This window comes from Gambusia affinis, linkage group LG23 (genome assembly GCF_019740435.1).
Source record: "Gambusia affinis linkage group LG23, SWU_Gaff_1.0, whole genome shotgun sequence".
In the NCBI taxonomy this organism is placed as follows: domain Eukaryota; kingdom Metazoa; phylum Chordata; class Actinopteri; order Cyprinodontiformes; family Poeciliidae; genus Gambusia; species Gambusia affinis.
Window position 1 is genome coordinate 16,682,085 of NC_057890.1, and position 13,518 is coordinate 16,695,602.

A 13,518-nucleotide genomic window follows, 5' to 3' on the forward strand; every position below is an offset into this window, starting at 1 on the left:
AGTCTGTTGATGCTTAATTGCTTATGCTCTAGCAAATTGATTTTTGAGATTTTTTTTTCTTCCAGCTACTTTTTTAAATTCAAAACTTTTGCTAATATCAACATGTTGCATGTTCTCTTAAACTGTAAATTAAATAATCAAAAATGACAAATACTTTATATGAGGATGCCGGATAATGCATGAAAGCTATTTTTGATCATTCATTGGCCCATTTCTGGGCTCAATAATAACTGAAATAATTTTTTGGTTTTTTACACTTTTAGAGAGTGAAAATGCCCAAAATTTGGGTCATATTTAATATAAATATTTATGCAAATTCAAAAAAATACTAATATATAGTAATTTAATTTTAGAAAGGTGACATTTTTGTAAAACTCTAAAATTTTAAAACATCTGTTAGAGGTATATCATTTCGTAAACATGTAGAAATAATTTTTAAATGACGTTTCTGCCTTGGTACACTTTCAAATATCCAGAAACTACTTTGTATATTCTGATATAAGCTTTGGATGATAAACCTGCAGTCTGGAAATACTCTGAGCTGCAGTTAAACCTGTTGAGGCTTATTCTGGGAAGCTGGAGCCTTATCTCGTTTCTACAAACCAAGAGATGAACTTCAAGTCCTTCTCTGCATGTTGGAGCTTTAACATGGATTAATGATTCAGCCCAGTCTCAATAAATTAAACCTCTTGCATTTAACTCTTTAAAATTAGCATGAGAAAAGATGTAGTGGCAGAGAAAGCCCCGCACAGCTGAGACATTTTTTTATTTATGTGATGCTCAGAGTCACTGTGGCTCTAAAAAAAAAATAAAACCCTTCTTCCATCCACATTATCCAGTATAATGCTGCCACCACCGTCTTTTTCTGTTCCTTTGCCGATAGTGTAAAAAGTTTGGTTACAAACACATTTTTTTGTACGATTTTTGTGTCTTGAATAAAATGTTTGTCAGGTTTCTGTGGAAGTAAAAATTAAAAAGCGTTTACACTGAGTGTGATAAAATATCTGTTGAATCAACTGTCGGACCGATCGAGGGGAATGTTCAGCACGTCCTTGTCTGGGGATGAAAGGTGACCGCTCTATATTTGGTCTTCCAGCGTTCGTCACTCCGAGTGTCCGACAGCTGGCTGAGCTTCTGCCACGCGGCTGCACCCACAACATTCCTCAAAACTGAATTCACAGTTCCGGTGCGACAAATGTAGACGTGTCTACGACTAATTTTCAAATTTATAGTTTGGAGAAATGAATCTTTTGTCCACTATTCATTTGCAGAATAGTAGAATTCAACCACCTTGGGAGGGTTTTCAGTATCAAATGATCTATTTAAAAATTTAAATCATAATGACATCCTGACTTTGACTAGGCTGCCTCCATTTTGTTTATTTTTTGGAATCATTTCCTTATGGATTACCTCAATGAGCTTGATCTTAATGTCACAAACGTAACATTGAGGTGTGACATGAATATTAAGGTTAATGTCAGCTGGTTGGAGAATTCATGGATCCATCAATTAAAGCAAACAACCCAACACCATCATGCTTCCACTGCTGTATTTGACTGTCAGTATATTGTAATTCGGAAATGCAGTGTTGGTTTTAAGCCAGGTGTAACTGGACAAACATGTAACAAGGTGCGTTCACACCAGAACTATTTAGTTTGTTTTAATAGATCTCCGGTTTTTGTCTAGGAAGTTCCATCCGTTTGAGGAGATCTGAATGCTAATCGAACAAAAAAGTGAACTCTGGTGCACTTACACACCTCAGTGTCAGTTCAGTTAAAAATAACTCTTGCGGCTTGAATGCATATGTGAACACCAAGCGAACCGGAGACCCCTCCAACAGCAGGAAGCAGACTGCACTGCAAGGTATTCTGGGTAAATACAACTAAAACAAATATGCTAGCCTCATGCTAGCAGGAGAAATGACCCGTGATCTTTTATCAAAGACAAAAGAGAAATCCTACAACAGCTAAAATCCACTCCATTTTTGTTTGGATTTTGTAAAGAAGGAATTCGCTCTTAGTGTTTTCAGAAGTTTTTGTGTTGTTTCCTTGAGTGATTCTTGGTGCAGCACCCCCACAGACAAGGAGGGGAATAGATTTCTCAAATAGTTTGGTTCATTTGGCTCAGTGGAGTGTGAAACCGAACCGCAGCAGCTGAAAATGAAACAAATCTTTCTGTTTGAGTCCCCAGTCAAATTGACTCTACTGGGCTCTACCATCTGGGCCAGACTTTCAAAAGGGGCTACAGGGCCTAAGTGGCCCCAAGGGACCCTAAGATTTTTTTCTTTTTTATGAATGCATATTTTACAAGCAAACTCATAGACCCAAGATTATGAAGCCATAATACATTTTTTAGCATGAAGCTAACAATTCAACCAATGAACCAACAATTCATTAATTTGTTTATCAACGTGCTGGTGCACCTATTCATGTATTGTAATTTGCATGTGTGAAATATATTTATGGTGGATATGGGACCAAAACTGGCTCCAGCCTGGGGACCCACATCCGTCTAAATCCTGCCCTGCCTACGATAATCGAGGCACATGTTTAGTTGGTCTCTGCATCGTTATTTTTTTGTTGCTATTTTGCATTTTTTGTCTTGCTCCCAGCGTCTGTATTTATCATAATTAGTGTTTCTGCTGAGCTCTCCTGGTTCTGAAGCTTTCGGTTGGAGGGGAGTCACAGCTGATGACGGTAGTTTCTAAACACCGGGGATCAGAGCAGCTGGACAGCACCTGCTCACACTCAGCTGTGAAGGGAAGCATGACGACATGTGAAAACTTGACAAGGTGGTGGAAGAGAACATCTGAGCGCCGCAACCCGACAATGTGCTGAACACACATATTCACGCGCCGCACAGACACACACCATGACTTCATCTCCAGTCAGATGATCCGGTCGGTTCGCTGCTCTACAAATGAGAGGTTTACTCTGCTTTAACCGGCCGAGTGTCGGGTTACAGCTGCTGAAACTAAAGTTGGACGCCTGAAATCCCTGAAAACAAATGGAAACTCTAAGGTTGTAAAGCATTGTCACATAAAACCTGGAAGATAGAGCAGCTCTAAAATATCCCTGTAGCGCAGAGAATAGACTTTAAAAGAACAGCTTAGCACCAAAATACATTAAAGATTTGCTGTTATATCAACTGTCTAGACCACTCAGGTATTCTGGTTCTGCATTCCCAGAACCAAAATTTAAACATTTGTTCCATTTTCAGCTGCTGTGATTTGCTTTCATACTGCATTGAGTCAAACAAACCAAACCATTTTTAAAACCTATTCCCCTCCTCACCTTTGGTGGCGCTGCATCAACAACCGCTGAAGGGAATGACACAGAGAAGCAGCATTCAGCTGCTGTGCACCACAAAGTTCTTCCAGAAAACTGAAAAACAGCCGAAACAATGATTTCCTTTAAATTAGAATTGCTTTTGAACCATAAAATGAAATATTGACCAAATGATTTTGGTGATGGGACTCATCCAAATGTAAAGTTTGTTCAATTGTTGACTGTGTGGTGTTTCTTTACAATGTTGTAATTTTCAGTTTTTATTATGTAAAGCACCTTGAATCGCCTTGCTGCTGAAATGTTCTACACAAATCAACTTTATTAATTGATTGACATAAATCAACTAATATTGAATCTCCTCCATGCTGCAGAGTCTTCACCTGAGAGGCACTCATTGGTTAAAATTGGAGAAAATTAACAGTTTGCATCCTTGTAGAGGATTTTCAACCCGCTCTATTTAGCAGAACTGTTTTAATTCAGCTCTATTAGAGGGTTATTGAGTAGAAATAACCTGCTTAATGTCATGCCAAACTATTTAAATTTCACTAGGACACAAGAAAAGCTAGGCCTGGACAATATGGCTGATAAACATTGTTTGATAGCAATAATTACATATCAGATAATATACATTATTTAATATTTAAGAAATATATTTATTCTGCCGTCTTTGGACACCCATCTGTATCAGGAGTCACCATGTAATTACTACATAATAACATGTAATTACATTGCAGAAAACTTAACTACATAAAGGAAATTTAGTAGGTTAATAACTCGACAGATTAATTTCATTAAGCGCCGTTAACATTTCAGGATTAAAAATGGTCACTTGTCATTAAGTACAGCAACAATTTATTTTAGCTTGTACTGCTTATTTATGTGTCGCAATAAGCAATAAATAAATTAACTGAATGATAAATTACAAGGAGCTCAAAAATTTCCATTTGCATGATTTATAGTTTCTCTCCTTCTACCAAAAACCAGATGATAAAAGTCTAAAATCTGGTCAATTTGCTCTACTAGATCTTCACTTTGAAGGACTTTCTTGTTTACAGAGGCTTCATAATTGATTTTATTTATTTTTGTCGTTTTGTTTATTTATTTTGGGTATTTAAAATGTCTCCCAATTCCAGTGTTAAATGATTTTTAGAATTTAAAGTTCATTGATTTTTCATTGTTATGCCATTAGCATTATGTTACTTAAAAATGGTCTCAAATTAACCATATTATTGTTTATCACAATAACTTCTGGGACAGTTTAGTGTTTGGTAAGATTTGCTATGGTGACAAGCCTTCATGTTGCTTTCTGACTTCTTATTCTCCTGCTGTATTAATCGTTAACGCATAATTACAGAATTGTTTCTGGATTAGATTCCAGTGTTTCCAGTGTCATGTTTTAATGGTTTGGGCTGTTCTCCTTCAGATGAGCAGCAGAGGGGAGGAAGAGGAGGAAGAGGGGCTGCTTCTGCTTCATGCAAACCGGCGAGGCATCCCCCGTGGCAACACGCAGCCCTGTCATCTCCTGCCTCGTGCCTGGATCACTGAATCAGGGGCGACACACTCATTAAGCCCTTTCTTCCCCTCTTCATCACCCTCCTCTTCCTCTCTGCTGCCATCATCTCGTCCTCCCTACTCCGTCATCTCCTCGCTCACGGCTCTGCTCAGGAAAACCCCAGGAGGCCGAGCGGGGAGGCGTGCAGAAGGTGACGGGAGAAAAATCAGATGGCGGTTTGTTAAATATTAATCTGATGAAGAGCAGATGTTGATTCAGAAGACGGAAAGCAGCTCAGACAGGTGCAGTTAAAAATTCACTGCAGTGAGACCAAACATGACCACAGGACAGGCGAAGAGAAACCAGATCAGTGTGTTTTAAAGCTACAAAAGATTTAATCACATAAATTTTTTATTAATTAAGTTTATTTAGTAAGTTTTTTTTGGTTTTTTTTCCCACCAGGGGGTCCTTTTTTTGGGCTCTAGTGTCCCTTTTTTCATGGTAGGCTGACAGGAGAGGGGGAAGGAGAGGGGGAAAGACATGCGGCAAATGTCGTCGGGTCCGGGAATCGAACCCGCGACGGCTGCGTCGAGGACTGGGGGCCTCCAGGCGTGGGGCGCGCTAGCCTCTACGCCACCGGAGCACGCCCCAACTTAGTAAGTTTTTAATAAAATCTAGTAGGTGGGTCATTTACTGACTTACAAATATAGAGCTCCCACAAGTCTGAACAGGAAGTGATTCGTACCACTGAGCCGCCATATTGGCAGGCAAACGCAGTGCAGCATGTGATTCCCAGGTAAAACTAATTCCATGTGAACATGTAGCTCTCATATGACGTCACACTTCCGGGTGGTTTATAGCTCACAGCCATTTTGGTAGGTACTGTAACTGACTGTCATGGCTGTTGCTATGTCAACAATAAACAAGTTACAAGCTTAGAACTAGCTCTCACCTCATTCATATCTAGCTTCTAAACAATATGCTACTCGGTTACAATTTTTGAGTATTCCACCCACCTTAATGTAATACTAAGATAAATATCTGTGATGTTTACTGTAGTGCTTACAGCCGAACTAGCAAAATTAGCTTTTTTCTGCCAGATAGACAGCCACGTAGCCGACGTCTTTGTTACTACATCTACTTTCTTTGCCAGTTACCAGAACCTTGTTATTCTCAGAAAGACTTTGTACATCTTTGACTAAGCCGTTTAAACATTCATTGTATGCGTCCATGGATTTCAGGCTGCGAAGCTCCTGCACACAAGTACAACATGGATAGTAGGAGATCAGAGGCAGCATCGTCTGACATGTTTCCTTTATCCGTCTCATACGGGCTGATCCTGACAGCAGCCATTGTGTTTATATATATTTCTTTTGTACGTTGATCAAGAGGGTCAATATGTTTTCTTTTTGTTGGTCTGGAAGCCATGATGGTTCATTTATGCTTTGTGCTTCAGTTGCCTACCAAGATGGCGCCGATCACTTCCAGTTCAGACTTGTGGGAACCATAAATAAGGCTTAAAATCAAAGTTTGAATTGATTCAGAACTAGAGTTATTCTCTATAGAATCAATTTTTTGTACCTTCATGTTGTATGTCATTAAATAAAAAAATTTGTTTTACTTTCAGAAAAAAAATTCAGTGAGGAAAAGAATAAACAAGAATATTAAAAGTATTCTAGTTTTTCTTTGCTTCTAGATAACAGAAAATGTGCCTTTTAAAAACATTTTAATTTGCCTTTCAGGGCTTCCGTAGGGGATACACGCCCTTTAAATAATATCTGACTATTGGCCAAACTCTTATTCATGCAAAGTTTCATTCCCTTCACACATGGGTGAGTGAACAAAGCAGCAGCTGCAGCAAGACTTATGAATGTACCAAGCAAGTCCTGTCCTCATTCATAAACACGCAGGATGCTTATATAACACCTATGCAGAGTCGCCCTCTCTGCACTATTTATAGGCCCCATAGCATGCAGTGGGAAAAGAGCGAGGCCAATTCACGCAACACCCTTCAAGACCAACACACGGCCCTTGGAGGGACCGCCGGGGCCCGACTTCAGGGAGCTATAATGAGAGTCACGTCACAGAAGAGCCAGCAAAGAGGGAGAGGCAGGCGAAGTGACAGATGGGGGGGATGGGGACATTAACTGAGCTGAGCTGCTAATGATGGAGGTTTGTGTTTCTGAGGTTTAACTTCCACTGTTTCTGCAGGGGTCACTATGTTTCATCATAAACGCAGCATTTAAAAGACGCCTTGACATTCTGGAACCGGCAGGCTCTAAAAATGAAGAAATAATGAAAACTGAAATTGAGAAGACATTTTTGTTAACTGAAATAAATAGAAATGGTAATTAATGTGTAAAAACAAAAACTGGAACTAAATCAATCTTTCAAGTTTATTTCACACCTTTCAGCAACAAGGCAGTTCAAAGTGCTTTAAATAATAAAAAGTCTGCACAATATTAATTTAATATTACCTAATAAAACCAGCAAATCAACTCCAAAAACTAATAAAACTGACTAAATTGGACAAAGAAAATGCCAAAATGAAATAAAACTAAACGCAAGTTACCTCAGTGTGCGAAAAGGCGACAGTAAAAACTATGAGAGAAAACTGTTAGTTCAACAATGATTAAATACATGTTTTATAAAAATTGGTTTTCTGTTGATTATTCAACACCCAATCAATGTATAAATAATCACAAAACTTTGATCTTTTTGAATTTTGCACCTAAAATTAACCAAAGTATTAAAAACCGAATTTAGCTAATTTAACAATATTTAACTAATAATAGTTCACTAACCCACTTTAAACCTGAATTAAAACTGATTAAATTAGTCAACATGTCAAATTGAAATAAAAATTCCCAAACGATCAGAACCCCACAGACAGTAAATCCACTTTTCCTGCCATTATGTGCCAAACAATGTGTCCCCCAGAGAGCCGCACGGCTTGTTGGGTTAAAAATAATTTACCGCCCGTCAGCAGGGCATAAATTAACACCCTCACAGCTCGGAGTAAATAAAGAAACCATAAAATGGCCACATCGATGGAGAAACGACACTTTGATCACCATAACGCTGACCTGAATGGGGCTGGGTGTCAGCGGGCGGATCGATCCCGGCACTTTAGATGTCAGGGTGACATAACGCCGCCGCAGGAGGCTCTGCAGGAGCCGAGCAGGATGAAGATGAAGGAGAGGCGTCCTGGCAGGTTTGACAGCTGATCAGGACTTAAAAAAACTAAACAACGCCAACCGTGGGGAAGACGGGCGGAGAAATGGTACATCCAGAACAGCTGATGATAGTCAGACCACGGATCACCCAGCAGCAACTGGAAAACACACACGCTGCAGCTGTTGGTTTAAATCAAATTCTCTCAAGATTAATCGATATAATTGTGATTAATTAATTATTGAAATAATTGTCAACTAATTTAAGCCTCAATTAATCCTTAACTGCAGTATAGAAAATGAAATATTCAATTTTGTCAAAGTACAACAGAGTCAGCAGTAATTAAGCCAAAGCTGGTTTTTTTTGGCTTTTTTACTTTTATTTTTTAGTAAAAAACATTAATATCTCTGTTATGTTTCTCTGACAATGTGTCTGCCTATAACTCCTCAAGTAACCTGGTTGTAATTTGGTTCAAATTCTTTAAAAAAATAAAATGAAATGAAAAAATCTCCTATAAAGCGCCTTTTGCTGTCCAACTCTTAATCAGTTATTACAGAAATGAATTAATCTATAAATAATCAAGCATTCGCTAAAGTACTGCTATGTAACATTTTAGGCAATAACATGTTTATTTTCTCATTTAATATAGAAATTGAATTGGGGCGTGTTGCGGTGGCGTAGGGGATAGCGCGACCCACATTTGGAAACCTTCAGTCCTCGACGCGGCCGTCGCGGGTTTGATTCCCGGACCCGGCCGACGTTTGCTGCATGTCTTCCCCCTCTCGCATTTAACAAATCCAAAATTATTTCAGCAATCCCACCTGACCTCTAGTTTGATTTCTTTTAATCTTATTTATTGTCAGACGCCTGGATTCTTCTTCTTCTACTATTTGCGTCTTAAAGTTTTAAGTATCTGTAGCAAGACTAATTATGTTTGGGTCAGATATCAATATTCAGATTTTTCTTTGCCTAAGTTGAGGCAGAGGAGCAGCAGGATTGAGCGCGCTGTGCAGATTGTGAGTTTGTTGCATGAATAAAACATGTGAGGTACATGAAGTCATGCAGCAGCAGGATGAAGCTTTTCCCTGTTGAACACGGCCGGCCTCTGTTTCCCTGAGCGCGGAGAGCAGCCGGGTCCGATCCCAGAAACACCTGGAGGAAAGAAAAGTAATGAATTAAACAGGAGGAGAACGGGGAAACGAATTCCTCCTGCAGGCTGGTGAACAGCAAAATACAGGTTATTAAAAATAAATAATGACTCTGAAACTCAATTAGAGAAATTCAAAGATTTTTTTAACCTCATGAAATCAAATTTTCTCCAAAAACAGAATCATAAGCTGCAGTAACATTAGATAAATACTCTGTCTCTCTATTCAATAAGCAATTAATCAAACGAATTAAATGAACATCCAACTGAAAGTATTTTTATTTTTACAAAAAAGACTCAATATTTTCTGAAAACTGACCAGTACTTTTAAGACATCATTCCGTGTTTGGTCAGTAGTCCCGGTTCTTTTTCAGCCTCAGCTGTGCAGAGTTTTTTCCTTCCACTTGCCATCTTCAGAGTCCCTCGGCGCCCGTTTGTTACGTAATGGATCAGTTTCCCTGCAGCGGAGTCATTATTTTTGAATGAGGACAGGAACGACAGCGGTTGCAGGGAAGCAGGTTATCAGCTTGATCTGCTTGACTCTGAAAACACGAGTCAAGCAGTTAGAATACAACATGACTTCATTGCTCTCAAGGCTCACAGTACTAATAACGCCAATAACGTCCACAAACGCAGCTAATAAACTGATACATTTAGTTTATAGATAAAACATTTCATCTGGTAGGATGTTAAAATGTGGAAATATAATTCCTCTTATTTACCGTAACATTGTCCACCTCTTTTGGTCAAACTAATCTTCCCTCAATATCCCACTCATATTTTGGTTGGATTAGATTATTTATTCTTTTAGTAATCAAATGTATTTGATTTTATTTCACATTAGAATAAAAGCAGTGGAATCAGTAGATTTATAGTTCACAAGCTAACAGGTATTAAGCGGCATAAGCAGCTAATAATCTAGAGGGGGCAAATAGGTGCTACATGTCACTAATTGTTAACAAGCTAACAGATGCTAAGTGGATCTAACAACTAACAAGGCACCACATGATAAAACACTGCTAACTAATGGTGCTAACGGGTGCTAAATGTCACTTTTACCTAACAAGCTAACAGATGCTAACAAGCGCTAGGTGTCACTAAAAATTAACAAAGTAGCACATTATACAAATTGTTACTTACCAATAATTAATAAGCTAATGAATGTTAGCAGGTGCTATGTTACTATTAACTAACAAGCTAACAGATGTTAACAGGTACAAGATAGCACTAATAATTATCCAAGTAGAACATGAAAAAAGTGCTACTTAGCACCAATAGTTAACATGCTAATGAGTGTTAACATGGAGAAAATGGCTCTGAAAAGCTAATCAGCTAGAGGATCTTTAAAAGTGTTAAGTGGTGTAAGTAGCTTCTAATCTAGTGCAGGCAAACAGGTGTTACATGTCACTAATTGCTAACAAGCTAGCAGGTACTACATATCACTAATTGCTAACAAGCTAGCGGGTGATACATGTCACTAATTGGTGACAAGCTAACACTAATAATTAGCAAGGTAGCACATGATAAAAAGAGCGATAAAGCAAATGGGTATTAACAAGCTAACAGGTGGTGCTAATAGTTTGTAAGGTAGCACATAATAAAAGGTGCTAAGTTGGACCAATAGCTTATAGGCTAATGCAGGGGTGGGCAATTAATTTCTTCAGGGGGCCGCATGAAAAATCTGAAATATGTTGGAGGGCCGATCCAGCAATGACTCAAATTTAATCTTGACCCATTATTCATTTTCTCATACCTCTTGTTGTAATAAAATATTTAAATCATATTCTTTTGTTAAGAAGAATATTCAGTAAATATTAATAAAAATTAATTTGTGGTTTGGCTGAAGTGAGAATTAATACTATCAAATTAATAGTTTAAAAAAATATCACATCTGCATTTATTTTTAACTTTTTAATCTCTCCACAATTGAAATGGTGTGTGTTATATTAATCAACTGATCAACTGCATATATGAGCAATAAATGGTTTTAAGGAAAGCTGCAGTGCTGCAACTTGAAGGACTAACACAAAAGTACCTCCAATCAGATGCAAATGAATGGGAAAACAAAGTACTTTAAATACAGCAGAAACTTAAAGAGTTTAATATCACTTTAGGTAACATTAAAATAACTCATTACAAAATGTAATTACAAATGAAACTGTAATGACTTGAAAACTTGTAAGAACCAAAACTGAAATACTACAAGGAATAGACAGCTTCAAGTATCTTTGTCCTGGATTCTCTTTAATAAACCAACTTTTTTTCCTGTGAGATTTGGACACCCATCTGTTGTCACGCCCACCAGTTTGTCCCAGTTCAGACCCAAGCTTTCCAGACACGCATTTACCTCTACTAAGAGCTCACTCCCTGTTGTTGTCCCTTTCATTGACCGCATGCCTGCCAGCTCCTCCGTGATGCTAAATTCTGCAGTGCTCCGAAGATGAGCAGCTGGGCAGTGTCCCGTATGTCACAGCTCTCATCCAAAGCCAGGAAAATACCGGTTCTCAAAATCATTCACGCTGTCTTTCAGTTGCAGCCTCAATCCTTCGTTACGTTTGCGGCGGGAGAGGAGATGTTCTCAAAAGCGTCTTTATTCTCAGGAAATATTAGCACTGCTTAATATACTCTCCGTCAGAGAAAGGTTTGCTCTTCCTAGCAATCTTGTGGGATATGACAAAACTTGCCTTGACTGCAGCTCCTCTAGATGCCAGGCGTTTTGTAAAAAGTGTTTGTTGAGCGTACAGAGCGACTCAGTGATGTGCTCTTTCTCTGAAAAGTTCTTGTATCTCTTCTGTTTGGTCACATAGTGACGGTGGATATTATAACCTCGCACCACAAACTAAACACACGGCCTTGCCTTTGACTTCAATAAAGAAATATTTCGCTGTCCATGCCTTGTTAAAATGCAGAATTCGAATCAACTTTTCTTTTTACCGTGAGATGACATTTTGTGGGGATCGTGTATTGCTAGCATCACCTGTTGCTGTGCGTTAGCATTTACGTACGTGCCTTCATAAACGGTGCGTCAAGCCCTTTCAAAATAAAAGACAGCTGTGTCGCATGCACACGAAAATACGGTGTTTTGTTTTGACTGGGGGGACGCGGGCCGGACAGGCATGCCCAACGGGCCATATCTGGCCCGCGGGCCTTAAAATGCCCAGGTCTGGGCTAATGGATAATAACAGCTGTGACATTGCTACATATGATGTCTAACTGCATTTCTAGATGATACTTTGTACTTTTTAATCAAAATTTTGCATTTTACACAATTAACTTGTGAAGTTACATAATTAAAAAAAAAAAACCCTAAAGGCACTTTAGCAAACTGTTTAGTGAAAACAAAGTCTTAGATGCTTTACAGTTTATCACAGTTGTTTTATTTATTAAACATATTTTTTAAAAACATAAAGCCTTGGTAACTTTGATAAACATCATATTATACAAACCCTTTACAACATTGCATTACATGAAAGAGAAAGTAAAGGCCACATTGAACATAGTCACAACTAGGATTCAGAATGACTCTGTTGTGCATAATACAGTTTGTTTGAAGCCGTTTACATTTATTACATTTTTGAAACGCTCCGTTTGTTTTTTTATATTATAGCTGTCATACAGAAACATACACAGACACTCCGGTTAACAAAAATATCATTTATAATTAGAGCAAAACACAGAGGACGCAATTTGAGATTTCGCAGACAGGTTATATGTTATGTATATGTATATTAATATGTATGTTTTTTTCTGTTGCATTAATTGGACCAAAGCATGAGAACATCATTAAATACATAAAAATACACAGAAGTTGTTACACTCATGCCTGCATGGGTCTAACATTGTTTTTCTTGAAGCAATAGAACAATGTTGTTAAAAACCAAAATATGGGCAGTTTTTAATTCCTTTTTTTATTCAGGTCAATTAAACATAAAAAGTTACGTTCAATTAGAATAATCAAATATCCGGAAAATCATCCTAAACTGTCATTTTCTCTGTGAAGTTCTGAAGTATTTGGGGTAAATTTTTCTTTACTTTGTCACACAGGAAGACGGAATACTGTACATTCAAACATTTATCGACGACACATTATTTCTATGTTCAACCAGTCGGTTGCATCACTGTAGTGCTAACATGATGCACTTTTTTATTTATAGTGCTTGAGATAAATTAAAAATAACCATAACTGATTCTGATTAAGGCACTATAAAGGTTTATGCACAGTTAAAAACAACCAGACAAATTTACTGAAGATATTTTCAATATGTATTATTGCATATAGATGGAGCACTGCTGGTTTCTTATCAGGGGCGTCTTTTCCATAACCACACAATAGACTTACAAACCTAACTTACCTTATGCATTAATGGCCACTTAATGAACAGCTCAGTTTAAATAAGAAGTTTAAAGTCGTCCATTTT